The 24,707-nt window shown below is 41.0% G+C and overlaps 1 protein-coding gene and 1 long non-coding RNA gene across 9 annotated transcripts in view; both read left to right on the plus strand.

Moving 5' to 3' along the window:
* Nucleotides 1-24,707, plus strand: part of EBF1 (EBF transcription factor 1) — a 370,285-nt gene that overhangs the window by 34,572 nt on the left and 311,006 nt on the right. The gene's annotated exons all lie outside the window — the stretch shown is intronic.
* LOC310669884 lies at nt 17,415-24,528 on the plus strand. Its single transcript, XR_014507444.1, has 3 exons — nt 17,415-20,348; nt 20,737-23,461; nt 23,806-24,528. It is a non-coding gene; the product is annotated as an uncharacterized lncRNA (long non-coding RNA).

The raw sequence follows: 24,707 nt of genomic DNA on the forward strand, positions 1-24,707 counted from the left end.
ACGCAGCCCAGTATCCCCAATAAATGACATTTGTTGCCTTGGCAAAAGGTGTGCTGGTAACAGCTTTCCCCCATGCCCCAACTGGCCCTTCATGTGTTCTCTGTCTTGCTTAGTTCATTTTACAACAGGATGATACAGTTTACATTGTACAGAAAGTATAGCAAAATGAGATAGGGCGTAACATCTATTTTAAGGTAAATTATCATTTTTTAAGCGGAAGGTGCATGCATCCCCCTAAAAGCACCTGCAAGTTCATGGAGATGTGGTGGGGACGAGTCTTTGGAGGAAGCGAGTGCGATGCAAAACAATTCAGGGTGCAACAATTTCTGTTACAAGCGACACTGTGTGCATTCAGCCTAGTAGTAGCAAAAAAATAAAATAAAAAATGAACCACTTCCTGTTATTACATTCTACATAGATTTAACATTCAAACGGTAACTCAAATTTGAATTTAAAAGGTTTGCTATAAAATTCCTGGGCAGGAATTGAATAAATTGTACTTTTATTGCCACAGTGGAGATTCCCATGTTCTAACCTTTTTTTCCCATATAGCTATTCTAGTTCAATAAATAAAACCTCATTAGACTATTCCCATTTCAATGAGTTTATTAAATTTTACAGGAGTAATTAGCATAAGCTGTGCTAATTTTTCTGGAAGACTAATGAGAGAGCTTCCTAATTAGGTTTGCTTTGTAAGAATCTGAAAAGATGATAATGAAAAAAGTCACATAGGGTGCAATCCAACAGGAAGGAAGAGTCTTATTATTCCTTGATTTGTGAAAGATGATTCTGTGTCTTGGCATGGCTTCAAACTTTAAAAAAAAAGCCTCACACACATTTTTAAAAACTGCCCAAATTGACCAGGGCTGATACAGATATTCTAGTGAGATTTCTCTGCTTGTCATTTAGTTTCATCCCCGTCTCCCTTCATGGATGAAACAATTGAGCAATGGTTCTCTTGGCTAAGATAAACATGGAAAGTAATGTCTACTTCCAATGTATATGGCAGAATCACTCCAGCATAAACACTCATACCTAGTGCCCTGGATCCCCTTAAATACCTGTTGTTTGAGCATGTATGCATTCCAGGGGTGGGAGAAAAACATCCCTGATGTATGGTTATTAATGGCTCCAATTCTCAATAATGACTGGGGAGAGATGATTCCCCACTTCCCTGCCAGGAGTCAAAACTGATATCACAAGTGTGTCATTGCTAATAGTGGATCATTACCTCTGGCAAATAAGGTTTTTCAGGTATTTAAGACGTTTCAAAAACCTGCAAAATTTGTTTGATGGAAGAAGATTGCAGGACAAAAGAAACATATATGGGCTGCACCTCCAGCTTTCTTATAAATGACTGTCTCTAACCATGTTATTTTCTGTATCCCTGTTGAGAGCTAATGCCCGAGAATCCGAGACTATTTCCCTAAACTAATAAAATAATTTATTCCAGTGCCTAGTGTACACAATTGCATCATGCAGAGACTCAGTATTAATTCTGATATCTGAAAGCAGCCACAGCGCTTAGCCACTGCCTCCAAGTTGGTTGTCTGATGCAGAGTTGTTACCTGGCTACTGTTTATATTAGCCATGCTAGAGAGGTTTTGTTTTGTTTTGGAGGGATGGGGTTAGGCCTATACCCAATTTATCCATAATGAATAGGGCCATTTTTAAAGATAGTAACTCTAGGTATGTGATCAAGCAAATTCCCTTAAGCCAGGCAATTTCAGATGGTGTTTGTATGTTCCCAGTGTGCACTGGATTCCAGTGGAAAACATCTGCTCTCTATGCCCATAACACTCTGTACTGGGATATTTTCCCAGATTGCTCTGTGGGAGAGTAGCCAGCAAGCTGCTCCTTTGTGAGAGAGCTGTTGTGTGACCACTGCCTCTAGAGCTCTGAATTCCTCAGCAAAGCAGTCCAGTTTTGCCTGTAACTATCTATCTATCTTGCTGATGCAGTGCTAAGAGTCTGAAAATAGTTTCTTCTTAGCGTTGATTCACACAAGTGGTGCAGAAGAGGAAAAGCTTGTTCCACGATGGCTTCCAGATGCTATCCATTGTGTGCATATATGATATTGTAGGTTGAGTTTAGCATGGATTCATTCTTTTTTAAAAAAAAAAAAATTGGCACTGCCTGCACATTACTAGCTGATGTGACCTGAACGTGCTCTGTAGGTCCACCCAAGCCTTTTCTGCAGCTGAAATGGTCATATGAATCCATCTTCTGTTCATACACTTCTGTTCAACACACTTATGTTCATGCCATAACCAGGATGGCACCAGTAATGGGCAGAGGAAGGTGTATGATTGTGTTTGATGGGAGGATCCAAAGCTCAGATGTAGCTTGATGTAGACTTGGTAGTTCACGTAACGATGAACAGGAAGTCTGGTGTAAGATTTTTAGACGCGTTAATTAACCAGCATGAACTGTACTGTGAACAAAGATCTCAGTGCAGCAATTTCTTGCAAGGGCAGAGGAATACTTCAAATGTCTCTTCCTGCAAGGGCTGCCTCATTGACTGCAAAAGTGGTAAAATTCTGCCCATGCATCCCTTTGAACATGCACGCAGAGATCTGAAGTGAATGGGGCGGTGTGCACGTTCATAAGTTGTATGTGTGCATGACCATTATGTGTGAGTTGCTCTGTCATTAAGGTAGCCAATCTGGGGAACATTCGGCACTTTTGAGTTTCATTGGTTTCAGTGGGAGAATCAAGCATGTGCTTCAATCTCTTTCTCTCATTGAATTTAATGAGACTCCAAAGCACTTAACCTTGCTTGGATTGTGCCTGATATTTCTGTTGGGCTTAGGCCTGAGCTTTGCTTGGAAAAGTCAAGGACACACTACCTTCCAACAGGAAATACCTCCTTAAAGAGTGACTATAGTTCTGCTCCCAGTGTTGATCCTTCTATTCCATCTGGAACAGCTGCAACTGAAATAACGATTGCCTTCCTGAGCGTGTCATTTTGGAGTTATTGGTCATTGCTCCAGTTCATCGTGCAGGTTACCTACAAACCTATATGTGGAAAGCACCATAGTATGTAGCGAAACGTATGCATTCCTCTCTATTTTAAGCACACAATGGCCCTGTGAGTAAGGCTATGTTAAGAAATAGTGATTGGTCATCTAAGGAGCTTTGTGGCTGTGTGAGAATTTGAATTCAGGTCTCCACAAGTCACCCGAGGCAAGTGTTTAACACACAACACCACCTTGGTTCTCTTCCAGCCTTTTTTCATAGTCCTCCTTTCACCGTGGCACACACTGCCTCAGTATAAGAGGAGTGAGAGGGTTGGCACCACTCATTTGATGCAATGGTATTTTCCTAATCTGCTGATTAGTTGCGGGAGAAAGAACTTGGAAACATCTTTTTTGGCCCATGCCAAATGAGTGGTCCCTGCTGCTTTCTTATTCCTGGAACGTGGCTTGAAGATGATGGCGATAAGCTTTTATTTCAGGGGCAAGTTCTGTGGAGAATATGTAGTGTACCTATATTCTTTTTAGTGTAAAAAAAGCCCTTAAAGCATCTGGCTGAAAAGCGGGGCCTGATCCTGACAGGGTAGCCTAGAAAGCACTGAGCACTCCCCACCCAACTTTGCAGGGGTGAGTACCTTAAAGGACCGGGCTTTTCTTTTGTTTCTCTTCACAAAACTTCAAATGTCCTATTCATAGCTATTGATTTCTTAATGCTAGCTGCTACTTCAAAGTGTGTGCAGGGGCAAAGAGGACAGAGGCGGCCCATAGGATTACCTGGGTCAACAGAACTAAGAATCTTTTATTCCATTTCATGTATTATTAAAAAGAGAGTTTTTTGGGGGGTGTAGATAGGTTCCCCCCCTCTTTTTATGGATTGCGGGGGAGAGCAGAGCGAAGAAAATCCAGAAATATCTAATCTCTGAATCATAGCTGTGGAGTAAATCTGATTTTGGGGTCCCTTTGTTGTACTTGAAAAATGTGTCAAGGCAGTGGAAATACATGGGGTTCCAATATTAAGAAAAAGGTTGCTTTGATTAATTTGGGGTTTGCCTCTCTGCAGAGTGATGTGGAGTGGCCTTTTCTTGCTGAAGGATGATAGGACAGGTGACTTTTCAACCTTGATTGTAGAGCCACATTGTACAGAACCCCGACTTCTCTGTAATGATTGGAAATCATTAATTAAGAAGCAGCAACAAACATCTGTTATGCCAGCGAGTCACAGCCAATTGAAGTTTCCTTTCCTGAGTACTTGTGGTGGACCAGATCCACATTGCCCCTTTACACCTGATGTTGTACACCATGTGTACATGTGTGTGAACATGCTTTTGGCAATCACTGGGATACTGTCTGGTGAACTCCTAGAATTTCTTTGCAAACTTTAAATGTGTAAATGATGATTATTTATAATGAAACAATGCCAGAAAACAGTATGTTCTTTTCTAGTGGAAGTTAGACCTGCAATGGCTGTGTTTAGAGAAGAGAGGAGCTTAGTTGCAGTGCAAAAACACAGATGAGAAGGTGTGGATAAATGAAGCTTTTACTGTACTTCCCTTTACTATCTTCTTTGAGAATCATTGCTTCATTGGCACCAGCAACTTAACCGAGCACCTCAATGGTTGCTCGGTGCCACCTCCAGGTTTTGAGGGGCTCTTAGGCTAGGTGGTCCCCTGCTCTGTCACATGTTTGCCTGCCTTCTTCCATCTGCACAACTACCTAGAGAGGGAGTGTGCAGAATGCTGCACAGTAGTGAGCAGCAGGGTAGGGTGATAGTGCTCACTTTACCTCCTACTTATTGTGTTGCTGATGCAAGTAGTAGACAGGGAGGTCAGCATGGTGCAAACCAGCTGGAGGAAGCACCACCTTGGTGTGTTTGCGCTGCATAAACTTCTCCTTCTCTACCTCCTGGTAAGCAGCAGTAACATGGGCAATGAGAAGTCCCATCACTTGCTACTGATGCTACTCCACCTATTTCTTCTTACCACAGCTTGCATGCTTAGAGAAGGCAGATGAAGAGGTAGCAACACCAAGGAGGAAGAACAGCAGGGCCAGGAGGCTCTGGGCCATTCCCTGCTGCAGGGTGTGGAACTCAGCACAATGTGAACCAGTGATGTTAACTCCTGATGCTGCTATCATTAAGTTTCAGCTGAAGAGCGGAGGGTCCATGGACTTATGAACCACCTAGGTCAAGCGGCAACCAGAGAGAGGAAAGGATCCTTTTCATATGATGCAGATGCTGCAGTGCTGGCCCTATAGCATCCAGCACCTGCACCACCAAGCGGTGGTGAAATTGCACAACATGATGGCACTGAAACCACATAAAGCAGTTCTTCCACCTTTCAGCTTCCATTTAGTGATTGCCTGGTGGCCAGTAAATGCACTAGAGTATAACTGCTAGAATGCACTGTGGTCATCAATACTTTCATATAATCCAGGAAAGCAAAATCTATTTAATGCTGCTAATAAGATGGGTCAAATTACACTGTGATCTATAGATCCTACACAGAAGGTGGCAGATTTTTTTAGAAAGGCATTTAATACAGCTTCGGAAAACAAGCAGCATGTGTCAAGAGCATAGCATGCACTGAAATTTCTCTTTCTTTTTTAACATCCTAGCGTATTTCCTGTCATAAGAGTTCTGGAAAAGTACAGGGTGCGCTATACAATGTTGTCTCTGTGTCATTTTGGGAACTGTGCACAGGCAGTTGTGATCAGATATATTAAAGTATGAATGAAAAGTTTACTTCCAAAATTATAAAGGATAATTTTTTAAGGTGGTTCCTCCCCCCCCCCATTAAAAAAAAAAAGTCCTCTATCATTTGTGGCACTTTAAAATACTTGTGACACTTCTTTAGTATATGAAAATCTATATTCCAAATGAATGTGACATGTTTGATGCTGTTAATCTGCTCTGGGTATGAAGTAGGTCGTTAAAATGTGTTATTTCATTACCTTGAAATTATATCCTGGATGTTATTAAAGTGACCCAGATATAGACTTTCACAGCAGCCGTTGAAATGCTGTGAACAGTACTTTTTTGTCTTCAGTTCTTAGCTCCTGGAAAGGTGTAGGCAGATGAAGATAAATCTAGCACAGGCCATTTCTCTGGTTACAAACCTTTGTTCCAGTGCAAATAAAGGTTTTAGATATACAGGGTTCATTATAACAGAATTTTAATTGCTTTAATCTGGCAAAACTCCCTAGTCAGACAAGAACGTTTTTTTCCTCCCTTTTTTCTTTTAAGATATAATGGAAATACCTCTTCTTGGATTCTGCAGTTTGTGTATCCTTTCATGGTTTTTTTTTTTAACCCCCTAGATTAGAATATCAACAAAGTTATTCTAGAGGTTGTTAAAGTTGTGTTTTTTCGGGATAGCCAGATTTTCACATTCTGAATGCACTTCTCCTAAATACACTTTTGGACTGAAGGGAAAGTACTTTGGAAATGGTGTGTGTGTGTGTGTGTGTGTGTGTGTGTGAGAGAGAGAGAGAGAGAGAGAGAGAGAGAGAGAATATGTTATAAAGAATAGCCATGTTATGACTTGAACTGACACTCTAGCAATCTATATTGCATTATAGCAGCACCAGGCATCTCCAGCGTGGCATTTTCCAACTATATCATTTAGCTAACTCTTGGAGACACAATAGTTTTGTATATATCTGTATGGAACAGTGTTGGCTAACACGCCTTTAATAAGAGATTGTCTTCTGCCCTGCCATATGCTACGGGAGCAGCCACCCGCTCTGTGGGGCTTTTGATTCCTCTCAATAAGATTATTTCAAATACTCTAATCCCGAATCATTGACATGAATACAAAAGCCTAGTGACATCTAATAGATGCCTCTTAGCTTTGCTTTTTTCCTCTTGTTCCTTGCCTTTTTCTTCTTTTTTTACCTGACAAAAAGCTTACAGACACTTGGGCTCTGTCTCTCAGTAGCAGCATGGGGGGCTGCTCATGAAATATAAAGGAGGAAAAAGGACTGACATAGGGCTGATAAGCCACAGAGCAAAGGACCATAGATTAAAAGTAAATGCCAGTAAATCCTATCCTGTACACTCACTTGTTCTTTTATTGTTTTCTTTAACTCTTCCTGTGCTGGAGGAAAATGCAGGCTGAGACCAGTAAAGGGGGAAGACAGGCGACAGAAGAAACTTAAGATTAGCTTGTTGCTCCCTTTCGTGTCAGTTTTGACACATTTCCTGGGGTCTGGCTGACACGAATGCAAGGTGGCTTTTAGTTGCTAAAGTCGCTCTGAAATTATATTTTCAGCCAGCATGTAAATTAACAGGTTGGTTAGAATATCTTATTATATACAGAACATTAAACAGATGATACCTTTCCTACTTGGCAGAAAACACAAGTACGACAATTTATTTATTTATTTAAGCCATTTATATGCCATTTCCCCAAAAGATGTGTTTGAAGTGGCTTGCAACAATTATATAAAATCATTAATAAAGACATGTCAAACAACCTTTTGCTAGTCTTTATTGTATTCTTCATTATAGTCCTCTGAGATAGTTACTGTTATTCCCAGGCTAAGGTACGGCAATCTGTCTCAGGCCTGCAACGCATTCTTTGGAGAAATGAGACCTGAACTCATATCCTCATTTAATTCTGTATCCACTGAACTACTCATCAGAGATAAATTAAGAATAAAATAAACTTCATGGGCAGGCTTCAGCTAACAAACCCCATCAGCGGAAGCCCTGCACAAGGGCTTCTGCTAACTCAATGGGGCTTTCCCCGTCCCCCCAGAATTGGTAATAGCATAATGCTGACCTCAGCCTCATGTTTTATATTTCTATAAAAATATAGAAAAATATATATTAAACAGTTCCAAGGTTAAGAAACAAACAAACCCTATTAACCATCTTTGGACATAAAACAATGTGTTGAACTCGGACTTTGTGATGCTTACAGCAGACCCACTGAAACCTTTGGAATTTAAGTTTTGACTTATTTTTGTCCATTGATTTCAGTGGGTCTACATTAAGCATGGCTAAGCCAGGATCTAACCCTGTGCTGCTGGGACTTATAGGGTATGTTCATATTAGTGGCTTAAAATGCAACAGGATCATTTCTGCTTCCCTGAATTTGCATGGTGTTGCCCCTATGAAGGGCTGTGTGTGTGTGTGTGTGAGAGAGAGAGAGAGAGAGAGAGAGAGAGGTATCTTCACCTATACGCATGACCTTTTTGGTTTCCTTGCTCCCACAAGCCCCACTCCAATGCATGAAGTTGTCAGCTGCTCGCACAAATATTCACATTACCGCTTACTCCGTGCCCAAATTTCTAGTCTGATAGATGCTGGTTGGAGGAAAAAATGCCTCAAACGAGAAACATGCCACTATGGATTATGGCTAATGTGAACGTGGCCACTTACACTGGATGTGGTGTAAGTGGCTATGTGAACACTTGCTAGGCAGCAAACTCCACAGAACAAAGGAGAATTTACTTCCAAATAAATATGTATAGGATTCTGCTGTCAACCCTAAATCAGAGACTCAAATATATTATTTGATACGATTAACATTTGTTATCTGTCATTAGGCCTGAATGTACATTTTCAAATGTTCACAAAATATTTTGTTCTACACAAAGGGACCAAATACTGCCATGTTCGCATTCAACAGAGTCAAGCTTTATTTGATCTCACCTAATAATCCTCCTATGGGGCCAAGAGGAAGCCCTTCCCCCAAACACTTTCGGACTGATTCTTTGCTGTCAGAAGCTGTTACTGGGGGAAAGAAAAAAACCCAAAACTATTAGCACAGACTAAATTCCCTACTGTAATTGGTTATGAAGGTGGCAAAGCCTGTCAAATCATGATGATATCTGGATTTCTCTCTGTCTCTCTGTCTCACTTGCATCAGATTACAGTTAAAAACTTTAATGATTTTGAAGTAACCATCTGTATTCAAAATGTGGATTGTCGTTCAGTTTCAAACAGGTCTAACTCCAGAGTCAAAGTTCTATCTACCCCTGTGATCTCTATGAAATTAACCTTTCAGTTAGATTTTTTGGCATCTGTCTAACAGCATATCCATTGGCTGACATCCCAGATGTTAAGTTTCTCTAAGTGGATGTTAAAGAACATTTTACCTAGCTCAAATTTGGTAGAAGAGTGACAAGAGCAAGGAATAAATGTTTCATATAATCGCTGCAGAGTTCTTTCCAAGAAGTGGATTAGCAAATTTCAGTGTCATACAAGGATTTTTTCCAGTGTTTCCCGGTATAGTCTACTTCAGATCTATGCTTAGGGCTCAGACATGTGTTTACAAATGTTCATGTTCAGAACAGATATTCCTTCCATCTATGCAGTGATATAAGGACAGGGTTTTATATCAAGAGATGTTCAGCTTTCATGTCCCTTTCTAGCCTTAATATGGTCTTCCTTAGTAAGAATCAATGATTTTATTTTATTGATCTTGTCTATTTTGGTTAGGACAGAATACAAAAACTCACGGTTTTTTGCATGTATAGAAGCCTCTTGGAGATGTGTTCTCAAGCAACTCACCTTTTGCCCCAAATATAGACATATCGCTTAACATTTGTGTCTCCAGCATCCCTACAGTTGGTTTCTTAAGCTGAATTTGCACCCCTTGTTATCTAGCATACTGACTCTCAATTGTGTCCGTCCTATCTAGCGGCGACCCCTCCTCCCAGCTGAAGCAAATTGAAGGGTATAAAGGTCATGACCCCTGACCCCTGTTTGTGACACCCTCTTTCGATATACCCTTCCAGACTGAGAACTCCAGAGTAACTCCATAGACTTTGCTTGTTTATCAATGAAGTTGCTTAGGGTTTGATGCCAGGGAATGAATGAATGACTCTGTGTTCTGTGGCTCCTCAATTAATGGAGCATTATTGTGTGTATGTGTGTGTTTGTATAGGAAGGGAGGTGGGAGAAAGAGGAGCAAATAGCTGTCTATTTCCATTTCACACACTAGGCAGTGCTTTGGTCTGAGCTGAGATTGCCAACTTCCCCCTACCCTACAGGTTCTTGTGCCTTTAATAGTTATACGTTACGCAGGAATCAACACGTAAAATGTTATCTTGGCATGGACATTCAGCAATAAGGCAAGTCTTTCCTGCCAATTTCATCCTGTTATGCAGATGTTAAAGGCTCAAGAACTTTTCCAGAAAGCAAGTTGGCAACCTTATCCTGATCGAACTGGGATATATGGAATGGCAGAAAGAGGTATTTCCAGAGGTGCGCCTTTTGCAGAAGGAACAACAAAGAGTCTTGTGGCAACTTAAAAGCTAACACAATTATGGCCTAAGTTTTCAGTCCACTTAATCAGATGCATACCGTGTTATCCTGAGTCACAGATATATAGAGACATGATTGGAGGTTCAGAGGCAGGGATTATAAACAGTAAGGTCATAAGGAAGTATGATTAATGTACCTGATATGGTCAGCATGCAATCTAATGGCTTGATCCAGTTCTAAAACGCTTTTAGTCACTGTCCCACCAAGATCTATGTGGCTAATTTCATCTTCACAGATGGAGACCCATCACTCCACATGAACCATTCATAGAACTTCAAAGTGTCTGGGGCAAAGAGCAGTCTGATCAGTGTGTCCGTTAGATTGTATGGTTTCTTGCTGTGAGTTGGTTTCTCACCAGGGGCCCTGCTTTCTGCAGTTTTCCAAGTTGTGTGGTCAAGTCTCGGCGTGTACAATCTGCACATCATCATCCTCATTTTATTTGTATGCCTTCTTTCCATGGTTAAAACCATGCTCAAGGCAGCTTACCGCATGACAAGATTTATATAATTGCAAACATAACAAAAGTCACAAACAATAAATGAAGCACATCAAAAAGTACACAAACTAATTGGAACATAAATCATACGCATAAGCACTGTAAACAGAATCTAGCTGAAAGTGCCTATGTCAGAGCAGGATCCGCTGGTGTGTTCCTATTCTACACACATCTACTCTGCAGACTTTGACCCCCTAAAAAGATCTCATGAAATCATTCAGATGCAGGGCTCTTGAGAACAGCATTCTGCTCTTCCCAAGACATGTTCAGCTACTCACTGGGAAAACAGAAGTCTCAGACTTTCTTATCTACACTCAAAACCATGTCCTTCCTCCCCAGCCTGGTGAACATATGAAGCTGCCTTATAGTGAGTGAGACCACTGGCTCATCTAACCAACTGCCCTGGCCAGCAGTGGCTGTCCAGGTTTTTTCTCAGCTCTATCTGGCTATGCCCAGGATTGAACCTGGGACCTTCTGAATGCACAGTGGGTGCTCTGCCACTGAGCTATGGCCCTTCCCTTGACCATCAGAACTTAATATTGAATGGGTATCAGCCTTAAAATACCTGGGAGCTGCTAAATGCTTCTTCAGTAAGGTGCTTACGTACTTGGTCAAGCAATGTTAGCTGCCTTCATCTATTTACCACAGTCCCACTAAGGCAGGCCTCTGCTTCGCTGTGAATCTTAGGCTGCCCAGCTCCATGTTTCTGCTTTTTGCCCAGTTGGCTACACAGGGAAAGTCTGCCAAGGAGATTCAGTCTGCAAGCAAGACAGTCATGTAGCTAGCAACAGTTATTTGAAATGTACAGCTTTGACATTAAGAAAATGAGCAATCCATGCTAAAGGGGAAAAAAACCTAGCCCCAAACATACAGTGCTAGATGAGACTTGCTTTACATTATTGGGGGGTGGTAGACGTGTCTGGTTTGAAAGTATTTCAATGCTGTGCTACTAATACACTTAGGATTATTTTGGTTCATATAATACCAGAGTATTATTGCTAATACCCATACATTCAAGCTTCACGGTTCTGCAAAGATAAACACTCCTAAGTTAAGTTGCACTTGATCCAATTAGCCCTTAAATATTAAGCAGCCTGATCCTATGTATGTTTATGCAGAAAGGAACTGCTAGTTTCACTGAGACATACCATAATAAGGGGATCTAAGGTCACAGCCGTAGTCACTGTGATATTTTCTCCTTTCGTTATTGCTAAACCCATGCAGGCTATATATAGCTCTTTTGTGTTATTTCCATTTTATAGTGAACACAATGTTTTGCGGTGACTATAACGTATCTTAGCAAGTGTCTCTCGGATATTGCTCTCGGAGAAATATGTGAGGGTGTCTTTCTCCAATTTCCCGGTAGCAACACAGTTCCTTCCCATTAGTCTGTCAAGAGTGAGACAAGTTCCAAAGAGCCATGCCTCAGAAGAAGAAAAAAACAATTGTTTCCTGGGATGGGAAGCTTCCCCTCGTTCTGCCTACCTTCCTTCCAGGCAGGTTTTGTTAGCTGCTGCAGCCGCCTCCTCAGTTATTGAGGGGTTAATGAATTGGAGCCTGCTCCCGGCAATCCCATCATGTGCCTGGTTGACTCTGAAAGAAGGTCTTGCCATAGCCTACAGGGCATCCTTTCCCAGCTTTCTCTGAGGCCACCTGGGCAGATGAGATCCTGCACAATCTGTCCTTAGGACACAAAATCTAATCAGGCGCTGCCTTCTCTAGTCTCAGTGACCTGCCTGCTTAAGGAGGGAAGAAGAAACAGGGGCAGGGAGGGAGCTGATCACTGATAGGCTACATCGTTTCTGGCTTTAGGGAGCTCCTGTATCTCCCACAAGGGAGGAAGTCTCCCCTCCCCCTCCCATTCATTTTCAAGATAAGGTGTCATTCATGGGAGCATTGTGCTGAACTAATCAGGTTAATTGAGGAGCCCTGAATAGTACTCATTTAGTTGATCTCTTTTTCCTGTTAGAGACAGATAGTGCCGTCAGAGATGGCACATGCTTTACATTTTCTTGCACTTCTTGTCCCTCCTGTGCCGACTCCAGAATGGCAAATATAAATGGGTTAATATGCAAACTTTGGTGTCTGAATGAATAAGGTCTGCATGTATGCACTGTACGTGTTAAGAGGACTGGCATTATATGGGTCAGTAATGCACACTTGTGCATGCAAACCTGTACAGCATATTCCTTACAACAGAAATCCAGAACATATTCTTGCCAGGATTACGGATTCTTGTATACATAATGCCATCTATTCCTTGGCTTCAAAACTGCTGTTTTACTTAAAAGTAAGAGCTGTTTGGCAGTGGAATAGACTCCCATGAGAGGTGGTGGAGATGGCCAACTGTCATATATGATCTAGCTGAGATACTTATAATTGGGGGTGGTGGTGGTGGACTAGATGACCCTGGCGATCCCCTCCAACTGTACAGTTTTATGACTGTATGCTCAGCAAAGTTACACCAACAAGGTATTATTTGAAAACCCCAGGCACTGATAACTTGGCTTGTTTTATTTTTAAAAAATGTTGTTCATGGTTCTGAAATTCAAATCTCTTGATTGTGCTGCCTGGTCATTTTTTATTTTCACAATAGGCTTTGATGTGATATAGCAGTTAATATATGGCAAAGTTACTCACTTTGTATACCCAGAGTGAAAGGCTGTTTATTGATGAGCAGGCTAAGACACTACACAGGAAAATGAAAGTGACAAGAACAAGCTAAGGGGGTGGAGTCTTACCTCCAACCCATAATAACTGGAGACAACATTTAACTCCATGATTTCCGGTTGCTACAGTAGTTTCTTTTTCTCTTTTCCTTCCTGCCTTGTATTACTCAGCTTTCCAGTGAAGATGCTCTTGTTTAGGCAGATCCACTGTGATGGCTGGGGACAGGCCAAAATCATCACGAAAATGTAGAAGGTCTAGGGGGGAACACTTATGGGAAAATAAAAAAATACAGTCCATTGTATCTGTAATAATTTCACAAGCATTCAGTAAAAAATGGAAAACTATTAGAAACAAGGTTCTTGCCTGGACATTAAAAAACCCCCATTGCTAAGTATTTACTTATGTACAGTATTTATATATCGCTTTTTAGGCAGATCTCTTAAAATGGTTTGCATAATATAATTACAACAATAAACAATGGTGTGGGGGTTTTGTTAATTACAATAGACTGGAAAACACCACTTGTTTGTTAGAAAAAGCTTATTCTCTCCCTCCCCCTTGGAGCAAGGTGGTCCTTCAAATGTCTCTTTGGTGGCAGTTGGGGAGAGGGGGAGGGAGAGGCCACTAAAAACCCTGGCAGTCTGCTCAGTTGGTTAGAGCATGGTGCTGATAACTCCAAGGTCACGAGTTTGATCCCCATATGGGCCACACCTGCACTGCAAGGCGTTGAACTAGATGGCCTTCAGGGTGCTTTCCAACTCCAGAATTATTTTCTATGATTCTATGTACCAGAACAGAACATGAAAATAAACTGAAGCAACTTTCTTGCCCCTAAAGGACCAGTCAAAATAACGATACAGGTCTGCAAGGGAGAACCTCACATACTACGTGGCTGAATTCTGCCCTGGCGATCCAGTGTGGCACTCTGGCTAGAGAGCGCTGGCCTACCCTTCAGAGCGAGAGACCCAGGTTCAAATACCCCCTCCGCTTCATTGTGTGGCTTTGGGCAAATTAAATTCAGACAATCAGATGCAAAAGAGGACAGCACTCCTGCGCCTTTAATAGTGATGTGCAACAGTGAGAATTTCAGCAGCTGTAACTTGCATGCCACTTGCATGAAATTCCCCCATGACTTCTGTCTTCTGCATCACTATGACAGGTGCAGGAGGCTTGTCCTCTGGTGTATCTGCACCTCTTCCATGGGAACTTAAGTCTTCTCACAGGGGTGGCCAGGGGCAGATTTTGATACAATGGCACCCTGAGCTAGGCCAATTTTTTGCCCCTGTCCTTGCCGAGCTTTGAGAAGGAGATGCATGGGCCCTGGTAGGGTCTAGCCCCTTCTGTCATTCTTAGCAATATCTATCCCAGGTGAGGCCTTGGCCTGCCCTCCCTTCCATACTCCAGATATCAGCTAAATTGTATCCCTTTATTAATTTCTAACATTCATTAACTCTAGCAGTCAGGGGGGCCCTTGCACCCCCAAACTTTGTTACCCCAGATGTGTAACAATCCTCACCTTTTCATCAGTTAGGGATGCAGTATAAAGACCCATTAATACTTTGCTAGGAGAATGCATGGTTCTGAAGTGATCAGGAATAAGGAAATGATTTCAGCTCTCGTTTGTTGTCGTTCTCTTTAGTCTTTGAAGGGCAGCTTAGAAAACATACGCACAGAGGCACACAGGCACTGACTTTACAGAGTTGTCTTCCTTCAAGTCCACCCGTTAGGGCTTCCCTGCTTAATCTATCAGAGTGCTCTTTCCCTGAAGATTCTCTGCCCAATTTAGGTGCAGCCAGCCCATAGCCTTCACTATAATCTTCCTACTAGCTGCAACCCACAGTTTCTGCTTTGCAAATGTTATACCCATTAGAGTAAAGGTGAAAAGAGTTCAGGGAGAAATGAATGCTATATAGAACCAGCAGAGATTTGTGTGTGTGTTTCTCAAACATTTGAATGTTTAATGCTTAAAGGGGGGAAAAAAGTTTCTCTGTCATCTTTCAACCTCTCATACCCTCATTCTTTGAAAGTTTCAGGAATGACTTCATTTATATCCACAATCAAATTCCTGCCTCCGAAGGGCATGTAGTTGTGAATTGCCCAGCTTATTTTTCTTTTTAGCACTTGGCAATAGGGAAAACTGGTTGGTTCAAAATGAGAACCAGCTGGGTTCTCATAGCTATCATTTAGGGCGTTGGGGGGGGGGGGGGAGAAGCCACTTTGCACACAAAAACCAAAGCTCAGGTTTGTCATTAACTAAAACCCTAAATAGGCAGTGTTTGGTTTACCGCACTTCAGAATACAATGCCAGGAACCATTCTGTCAATCTAATTAATGTGCATCGTTAATGTTGCTCCTGCCAGACTTTAATTCAAGACTAACCGCTATCTAGATTTCGTTGTTATAAAGAAGCTTTTCCACCAGGAGGTGTTTTCCTTCTCTTCCCCCTCCCTTCCCTCCCCGGCAATGTAGACATTAAAATGGAACATACAGAATGAATGCTGTACCTGTCATGCAACGTGCAGATAAAAGAAAAGCTGCTGAAACAGGTTAATACCGTGCATGGAAAGGTATCTCTCTGGTTTCCCCCTTTTTTATATATATAAAAAACCATTTGGGCAAAATACAAATGTGATCTATTGGGGACACAGTCTCCCAGTCTTTCTGGATTAGACAAACTAGGTGTTCGTCACATTTTATCAATCAATGCTGGTGCCAAATTTAATTTAAAATGAGGGTCATATCTTCAGTCAGAAGTTATGTAAAGGAGAAACCTTCATTGTTTTTTCTTTATTTAAATATAACAATGTAAGGTATGTTCATATTTAGGTTTAGTTATGAGGATTTAAATCTGTTTGTTTGGCCACTGAATGTATGTAAAATGTCCCCTTTAGAAAAAGAGAGGAGTTTCCTATTTACATTTTAAATTTGATATGCAAGTCTAGCGTTGTGCTTAAAACAAAAAAGGATGGGTTCTTGAATTCGTGTGTGAGAAAGTGTTTAAAGCTAAATTAATTATTGTTTTTTAAAGTGAAGATTTATAGGAGAAAGGATATTTTAAAAAGAGACCTTCTGTGTGTCTTTCGCAAGAAAACTTGTAGCAGCAAAATGATGGATTGCTCAGCTTTGCACAACTAATTTGAAAAGCCTTAATGTATTTTTTTAAAAAACCCTCCCCCTGATGCCTGGAATATAACATGTTTCTGACACTATTAATAACCTGCTCAAGCACAACTGAAGTATTTTTAAACAAGGTTGAAACCATTTACCACTGTACATATTCAGATCATTATTTGACCTGAATATTCTGACATATAAACCTTTCTGAGAATTACATGTTGAAACAAATATTTTTTTTAAAAAAAACCCTAACGACTAAGGTTTTTAGGGTTCTTTTCTCTCTATCTCTTTCTCTGGGTGATGCATTTATTTAATGTTTCAATTTGTTACCATACTATATTAGCTGTCTGTACATTTTTTAAAAAGCTGTTTCCCCCCTCCCATTTTTTTTTTAAGCTGGTATATTTCTAGTCATTCAAATTTGGACAGAATTTTACTTCCTGTTTCAAAGGTCAAGGAAAGCTGACCTCAACAGCAGTGCAGAGACTGCTGAATTATTCATATCATTGACTTTGTGTCAGCTTCCACATTTGTGCAGAGGGATGTTTTATTCATTTATCTCATTTAGGGTCCTTCTCTGCACCTGTTTCTACCATTAAGTACCCTGTAATTTGCATTTGATGCTAATTTAGTTTCATATCAGCCTGGTCCCCCCTTGTTAATTTAATTTTCTAAGACCCTTTTCATTATACCAGAAATGTTTCCCTCTTTAAAGCAAACATCTATACAAGTAATTGTATAAACTGCCTTTTAAATAATATCTTTTAGAAGATTCCTTCGTTTAATTCCTTAATTCCTATAATTAGCCATGGTTTGATTAATGTTTCAAAGGGTTAAATTAAAATGCAAAGTTACTTGAATGCACACTTGAATAATTTTATCTGCAGTCTGTAACAGTTTCTGCATTGCTGCCTTTTATTCCACTTGTGGTTTTGAAAATTATATGTGTTAACAAGTCTTGATTCCTTATTTGGTGACTTTATTTTTTTGTCAACTGTTTATAAAAAGTATAAGCACTGGGAAAGAAGCACTGATAATCTAACACTTGGGTTTGTTTGTTTTTATTCTAGTAGGTTGGAAATGGTGTGAAGGAGAGTTGGCATGAGGGGAATCCTAACCTAGAAAAGCGATGATACCCATTCTGTCTTTCTCCTACATCCATTTAAAAAAACCATAGTGATTTTATTTCTCACAGAAGAAGTAAATATCATTACTGTGCTCTGTCAAACAATCTGATCTGGCATAGTTACTTCAAAGTTATCACTTCACTATGCAAGCTGTGTTTGTGTGTGTGTGTTGTCTCTTTCATTTCTATATGTTGATGACAATTAGTGTTATATACCGTACATACTTTATACATACATACTAAATAAAAATAACATATTTTTTTTTGCTTCTTAAGTAGCTAATAGGATTTCTTAATTCATTAACAGCATTTTTGAACAAATTTAGGAAAGTTGAGTAATTTTGCTCCTTCTCTGGGTTTTTATTTATTTATTTTCAAACGGTGCTATTGTTGCAACAGTGGGATAGGCTGCATGTTATGTTAATCTCACTGTAATTTAATTATTCAGTGCTGGAGTTTTGAGCCACCGCTTCTACTTTTATTAATGTATGATTAAATGTAGCAGAGAGTTTCGTTTTGTATATATGTAAGTTTCAGCCCCCCCCCCATTAGCAGAATAGCCCTGAAGACACTGTAAAAGGAGCAGCGCAAGAAAGAGAGGAAAAGGAAAGGAGGGGGTGGCCTGTTAGCAGCTGGACTTCACTTCACCAGTGAAACCTGGATCTGCATTTAGAAATAAAAACAACAATTTTGCAGTCCTTTGCTTTCCCCCTTTGAATGACAAATCGGTTCAGTTTGGCTCTCGTTTCCCAGCCCAGCCCCAAACTTTAATTTCACAGGGTTGTAGCCAACAAAGTCCTACTCAGAGTAGACCCATTGAAATTAATGGACCTAAGTTAGGCATGCCCATTAATCTAAATGCATCTCCTCTGAGCAGAACTAATATTGGATCCAACCCTTCGTAAACCTTAAGTAAAAATGCACAGTATTTTGCAGCTGTACACAAAGTGCTTCCATATCTCAGGAATTAAGCAGCCATTTCTGCCTGTGTGCCCACAGATTCAAGGCTTAGCAGAGGGAACAACAGTTTGCCCATGTAAGTCCTTTGCTATGTTTGATCCTTAGGGCATCATGCATGTACAAAGAGAGGGACTTCTCTGTGTTGGCCCCCAGACTGTGAAAATTCCCTCCCGAGGGAGATATGGCAGTCATGAACACTTTATTAGTTTCGACACCAGCTTAAACCCATTTTATTTTCCCAGTCATTTTATATTATGACATTCTGCAGCTGGTTGAATGGTTTTATTCCTCTTAATTTGATGGTATTCTTGGTGATGTTTCATATGTAATTTTAAACTTTGTATACCACCCAGGACCCATTTTTGGTTATAGGTGGTTTATTTTATATATGAAATGAGTACATGAATAAATAAATTGAGATGTGGAGATGTTGGATTACAACTCTCATTAATCCTTACCACTGGTTGGGACTGATGGGAGCTCAGGTTGTGATATCACCACACTGCAGGATCCCTGTGCTTTCCCTACTGTGGATGCCAAATAGGTTTCTTGCTTTTAAAAAAAGCAGAGAAAATTTCAAGAAAGCTTCTACCCTCATCTCCAGCTATAGTGCAGTTCTTACTGTTTTTACTATAATGCTGTGGAAGAAAATGTGTTTTGATTTATGAAAAAAGTATCCATACTAATATGTTTCTTTAGCTAAAACAGGTTGTTTCATTGTGGGAGAAATGAATCAACTCTAGATATGCATTAGAAAACCAAATCCTACAATCGGTCTACTTGGAAGTAAATCTCACTGATTTCAGTAGGACTTACTCCCTTGTAAGCGTACTCCAGGATTTTTGCCTTGGGGGGTATAAACAGTTTGTGCTTTTAAGGATTTCTGGTTATCACCAGCCTTGTGATATAGGAAGATATAGTCAAGAATTTCCTTTTCAGATCAGGGGCTGAGTCAAGGCTCTGCTTTGGACTGCACAATTTGCAAATGTTATAGAAAGTGATGGAAAGCCATATCTGAATCAATTGTGTAATCTAGTGAGGAATACCAGAAAAGACATTGATTGGAATATCATACCGTGATTTCTGGCAATAGTGCTGTGCTTGCCAGCACAGGATTGGGCTGAGACAGTGAGGTTGGACGAGTTCTGGGTTGATGGCAGGGGTGATGCTTCATGTGTGTGTACACCTGTGGGGTGCCACTGCCACCAAGCCAGTAGTCCCCCAGGCTTGCCACCACACCACCCTGTCCTGGTAAGTGCAGCACCACTGGGAAGGCACTGCTCTGCCTGACCTCATTCACCACTGCTAGTAGAGATGGATGCTCTCATCATGTTGCATCTCAATTGGAGCTGATAGATACAAATCATAATTTGTTTTCATCCAATTAAGTCAGACTCTCATAAGTTTATTTTTCTTTTAGCATTATAGATCGATGTTTCTCAAAATGGTACAATTGATTCCAGAGCAGGGAGGGACCTTGGAAGTTGGGAAGAAGGCACAGGGGTAGGACTTGATTGGCCTCCACCCCCTACCTTTTTGGAAATAGATATCTTTGTTACAGTAGAATGCAATGATGAATAAAATAAAGGTGATTGAGGAGAACTCCTTGAAGTTGTTAATGGATGTAAAAGTACACAGGAACCAACCTGTGCAGCCTTTTTTGTAGTGCTACTATTATTATAATTTTTTATTATTTATTTATTTATTTGGCAGAGAGTATGTTGTATGAGAGTATGTTGTATGAGGGACGCAGGTGGCGCTGTGGGTAAAAGCCTCAGCGCCTAGGGCTTGCTGATCGTCAGGTCGGCGGTTTGAATCCCCGCGGCGGGGTGCGCTCCCGCTGTTCGGTCCCAGCGCCTGCCAACCTAGCAGTTCGAAAGCACTCCCGGGTGCAAGTAGATAAATAGGACCGCTTACTAGCGGGAAGGTAAACGGCGTTTCTGTGTGCGGCTCTGGCTCGCCAGAGCAGCGATGTCACGCTGGCCACGTGACCCGGAAGTGTCTCCGGACAGCGCTGCCCCCGGCCTCTTTGAGTGAGATGGGCGCACAACCCTAGAGTCTGTCAAGACTGGCCAGTACGGGCAGGGGTACCTTTACCTTTACCTTTATGTTGTATGAGCAAGGACAAAATGGACGTAAGAATTAGATATTTTAGTTTATGGCTAGGTGAGCAGAATAGTGGTGGTGCTCCCTATCTGATTGAATGGGTTGGTCAGGTTTTCATCAACTGCATAGAAGGATGGCAAGTTCATTGTGGTCTGACAACTCCTGGTGTCCTGATCAACATTGCAGATGTGAGCATCCAAGAGCAGGATTTTGGTTTGTTTTATAATGAACTCTCATCCTACTTATGAGTCAAGGCCTCAATCCAAATAAAGTTGCTCATGATGAGTCTCGTGAAAATCAGTGGAACAAAGTGTTCCCAACTAAAGTTGTGCTTTTTAAAAACTAAGTTAAGAAATTATTAAGCTTAGCTGGATCTTGACTCAAGTGCTTATTTGTTTCACCAACCGAATTTGGCATTCCTGTCCTTTCCATTGTAATTTTATTGTTCTTTATCATATTTATTAGACAGTTCTCTATTGAAAAACGCTCAAAAGGGCAAAAGTGAAATGGCTTTCTACAAAATCATTTCAGCTTCAGAATATGGATTAAAAAGTATTTAGTTATGTATAATGTACAAATGGACTGTAGTTCATATTGATATCTGTATCATTTTGGCAATATAGGTGATCTTGGCATCTCTGATTTTCTCCTTTCCATATATGGAGCTTTAATGGGAATGACTGCAGAGTTGGGCTCTGCATTAGGAAATACCCTGAAAAATGAACTCGTCGTTGAGAGATGGTTCAAGCAGTTGATTGGACTAATGTAGAGAGAACTAAGTGCCAAGTGCATTAAACATGAAACCCTATCAGCCTTAAACATTGTCAACAAAAATCCATACACATATTACTTTTCTGTCATTTTTGTCTTACATTCACAATGATGACCTCAGCACAGGGCATTTCCTGAGTATTAATGACCATTCAGAGTTAATGGCCCTCGGTTTTGCCTCGAGACATCAGCTCCTCCTAACTGGTCATTAATTCCCAGGAAATGCCCCATGCCGAGGTCATTATTGCTTAATTATCTCCATACACTTTAATGCCAGTTTTGACAATGTACAGTCTTGTGCCATGAGTTATGTGTCTTTTACAGTTCGTTTAATAGCTCATCATTAAAACTGCAGATGATCTTGATTATTATTTATTAATGTTTTCCTTTATTATTATTTTTGTGGTGTGTCCATACATGTCTTACGCAAGGGAGTAAGATGTGCTGCTTGGTTCTAAAATGTGCCAGAAGCAATGTCCTGGGCATGGTTTCTAGATAGAGACAGAATTTGGGAAGCATTATGGGGAAGAAAGTAAAATAAAACACCCTTCAAGCATTTGTCGCTTCAGGCTTGTAGTACAAATCGGTGTGCTCGAAATAAAATTGCCAAGCAATTCGTCCATGAGATCCTCAACGGCCGGTAAAGGTTGTCGAAAGAGAAATGAGGATCAGGCAAAATCTCTACAAAGCTTCCTGGGTGTTTTGTGGTCTTGAGGTAGGAAGTAGTATTGAGGTGCTGTTGATCATTTCATTCTCAAGTGCCTGTGAGACTAAGCAACTGAGTGAAAAGGAAAGGCGGCCCCAGAGAGTATTTCATTCAAAGCAAAATGACAGACTGAGGACTTCTTCGTACAAGATCAAATTTTTGTCATGCAAGTCACTTCCATGTATGCAGTTGCCTGAATGTTACATGCAGTTAGATCACTGGCAAGTGCACACATTGACTACACATAACTGGAAGCTAATGCACATCAGTGCAGTGAAGTAAACATGCAGGAAGCATGCAGGAGAAAGGAGCTCTGTGCATGAAAAGTTGTCTTGTGTGAGAAAGAAATGTAGAAGCAGAGAAAGCTGTTTCATGCTAAAGATCGAAGTGGTGTGTCAAAGCACCCTGGCCATTTCACAACAGCAAATTGTGCCATCATTGTGAAATGTGCCGAGTCCAACTCTTACCCCTGCTGAAGTGCTATTGACTGTAATTTGGCACTGGAGATTGCAAGAAGGAAAACTATCTCCAAATCTGGCAAGAAAATGCATTGGAAGAGATGGAGCCAGAGGAATATGTTGTGGGAGAGTGTACTGGCTCTGATGAATGAAAGGAACCTTTCCATTCATGTAGCAGCAGATCTGGATCCAACGTTATTCTCTAACTCACCATCCATATGAACAGTAATGTGTAATAATATATCTGACTGGGTAGGGGAGAGATTCTGCATACCTCTGGAAGGGGCCACATAGAATTATATCATGAGCTGTATGCTACAACTAGTTTGCATATTTTAGAATTGATTCAATTAGATATTTGAATTAAATAATTACAATTTGAACAGGCATGGAATCTCCTTATAACTATCTGTTAGTTGTGAGTAAACCAGTAGCAGACCATCTTAATAAGTGAATGGAGGCTGTAGGTAGAATGGAGACTTTATTTGTTTATTTGATTTCTGTCCTGCCTTTGCTTGAGCAGCTCAAGTGGTGGCATACCTGTTTCCCCCCCTCTCCATTTTATCATCACAACAACCCTGGCCCAAGGTCACCTGATGAGCTTCATGATATTGGGGATTTGAACCCTGGTCTCCCAGGTCCAAGTCCAGCATTCTAAGTACTGAAACCCCAGAACTGGCAAGGCAAACTGAGAAAACAAAACATTGAACTGTTTTGCATGTGATGCCAAACCAAACCATGGCTAAGCGGGAGCAATAAACCCCTCCCCTGGTCCACCTGTTGCTGCTCCTTGGAGTTAAAAGGTAAAGGGGACCCCTGACCATTAGGTCCAGTCATGGCCAACTCTGGGGTTGCGGCGCTCATCTCACTTTATTGGCCGAGGGAGCCGGCGCACAGCTTCTGGGTCATGTGGCCAGCATGACTAAGCCGCTTCTGGCGAACCAGAGCAGCGCACAGAAACGCCATTTACCTTCCCGCCGGAGCGGTACCTATTTATCTACTTGCACTTTGACGTGCTTTCGAACTGCTAGGTTGGCAGGAGCAGGGACCGAGCAATGGGAGCTCACCCCGTCGTGGGGATTTGAACCGCTGACCTTCTGATCGGCAAGTCCTAGGCTCTGTGGTTTAACCCACAGTGCCACCCTAGCCTTATGTCCAAACCTGTGCTCGTGGCTTTTCTTATTCCAGACAAATCATGATCTGTAGCCAAGGTTCATTTGGCTTATCACTTCTGGTTTATCAGGCATAGACAAACCATGAGCCCTGGTTCAGACATATCACTGGACCATAGCTGTAGACGTTTTCCTTTTTTTAAGGGAAATTCCATTATTCTGAATAGGATTCCTCGCAGGAAAAGGGAAAAGTTGACAGCTGTGAACTGGACCAAACCATTGCTCCAGGTAGCGTGGCATCATCCTAGAGACTCTTCAGCATCTGAGTATTCAGGCAGAGAAGTGTGTCTGATCATTTTCCATGGTCCATTAGTGACAAGGCATAATTTTTGCCAGGACTTGGTCTGTCTTAAACATCACTTACTAGAAAGTTAAGCATGCCTAGCACTGAATATTTCACCAGCGAATGTGTTTCCAAACTGAATTAACCTCTTAATCATACTTACTGATCTCAGTTGTTGTGCTTTTCTTAAAGGAGAGCCTGCTTTTATTTCAAAGAAAGCCATGGTGCCTCATTCTCATTTATGTGTAAGCCAATTTGCACCACTCTGGCAGCGTGAAGGGCTCTTGAAGTGGGAGTAAACATTATTTGCACCAACTTGGAGAGCTCTTTATGCAACCTACAGAAGCGGCATGGAGGGCTCTCAGCAGAGAATCATTGTGGTGAACACCGTTCAAAAGAAACAAATAAAAAAAAAGCGTATGGAAAATTAGAAGTTAGCACATTTCTAGAAAGATTTTATTTTATTTTATTTATCAGTGGTTGACTTGTTAGTAATCTGGGATGGGGGCTGGGAAGAAATTCTACAATAACACCTAAACGAAAAGTTGAGATAATTGTTTTTCAAGCCAAAAACCAATGATTCCTTTTTTCTTG

Source organism: Podarcis tiliguerta (assembly GCF_965153285.1).
Source record: "Podarcis tiliguerta genome assembly, chromosome: 2".
NCBI classification, from domain to species: domain Eukaryota; kingdom Metazoa; phylum Chordata; class Lepidosauria; order Squamata; family Lacertidae; genus Podarcis; species Podarcis tiliguerta.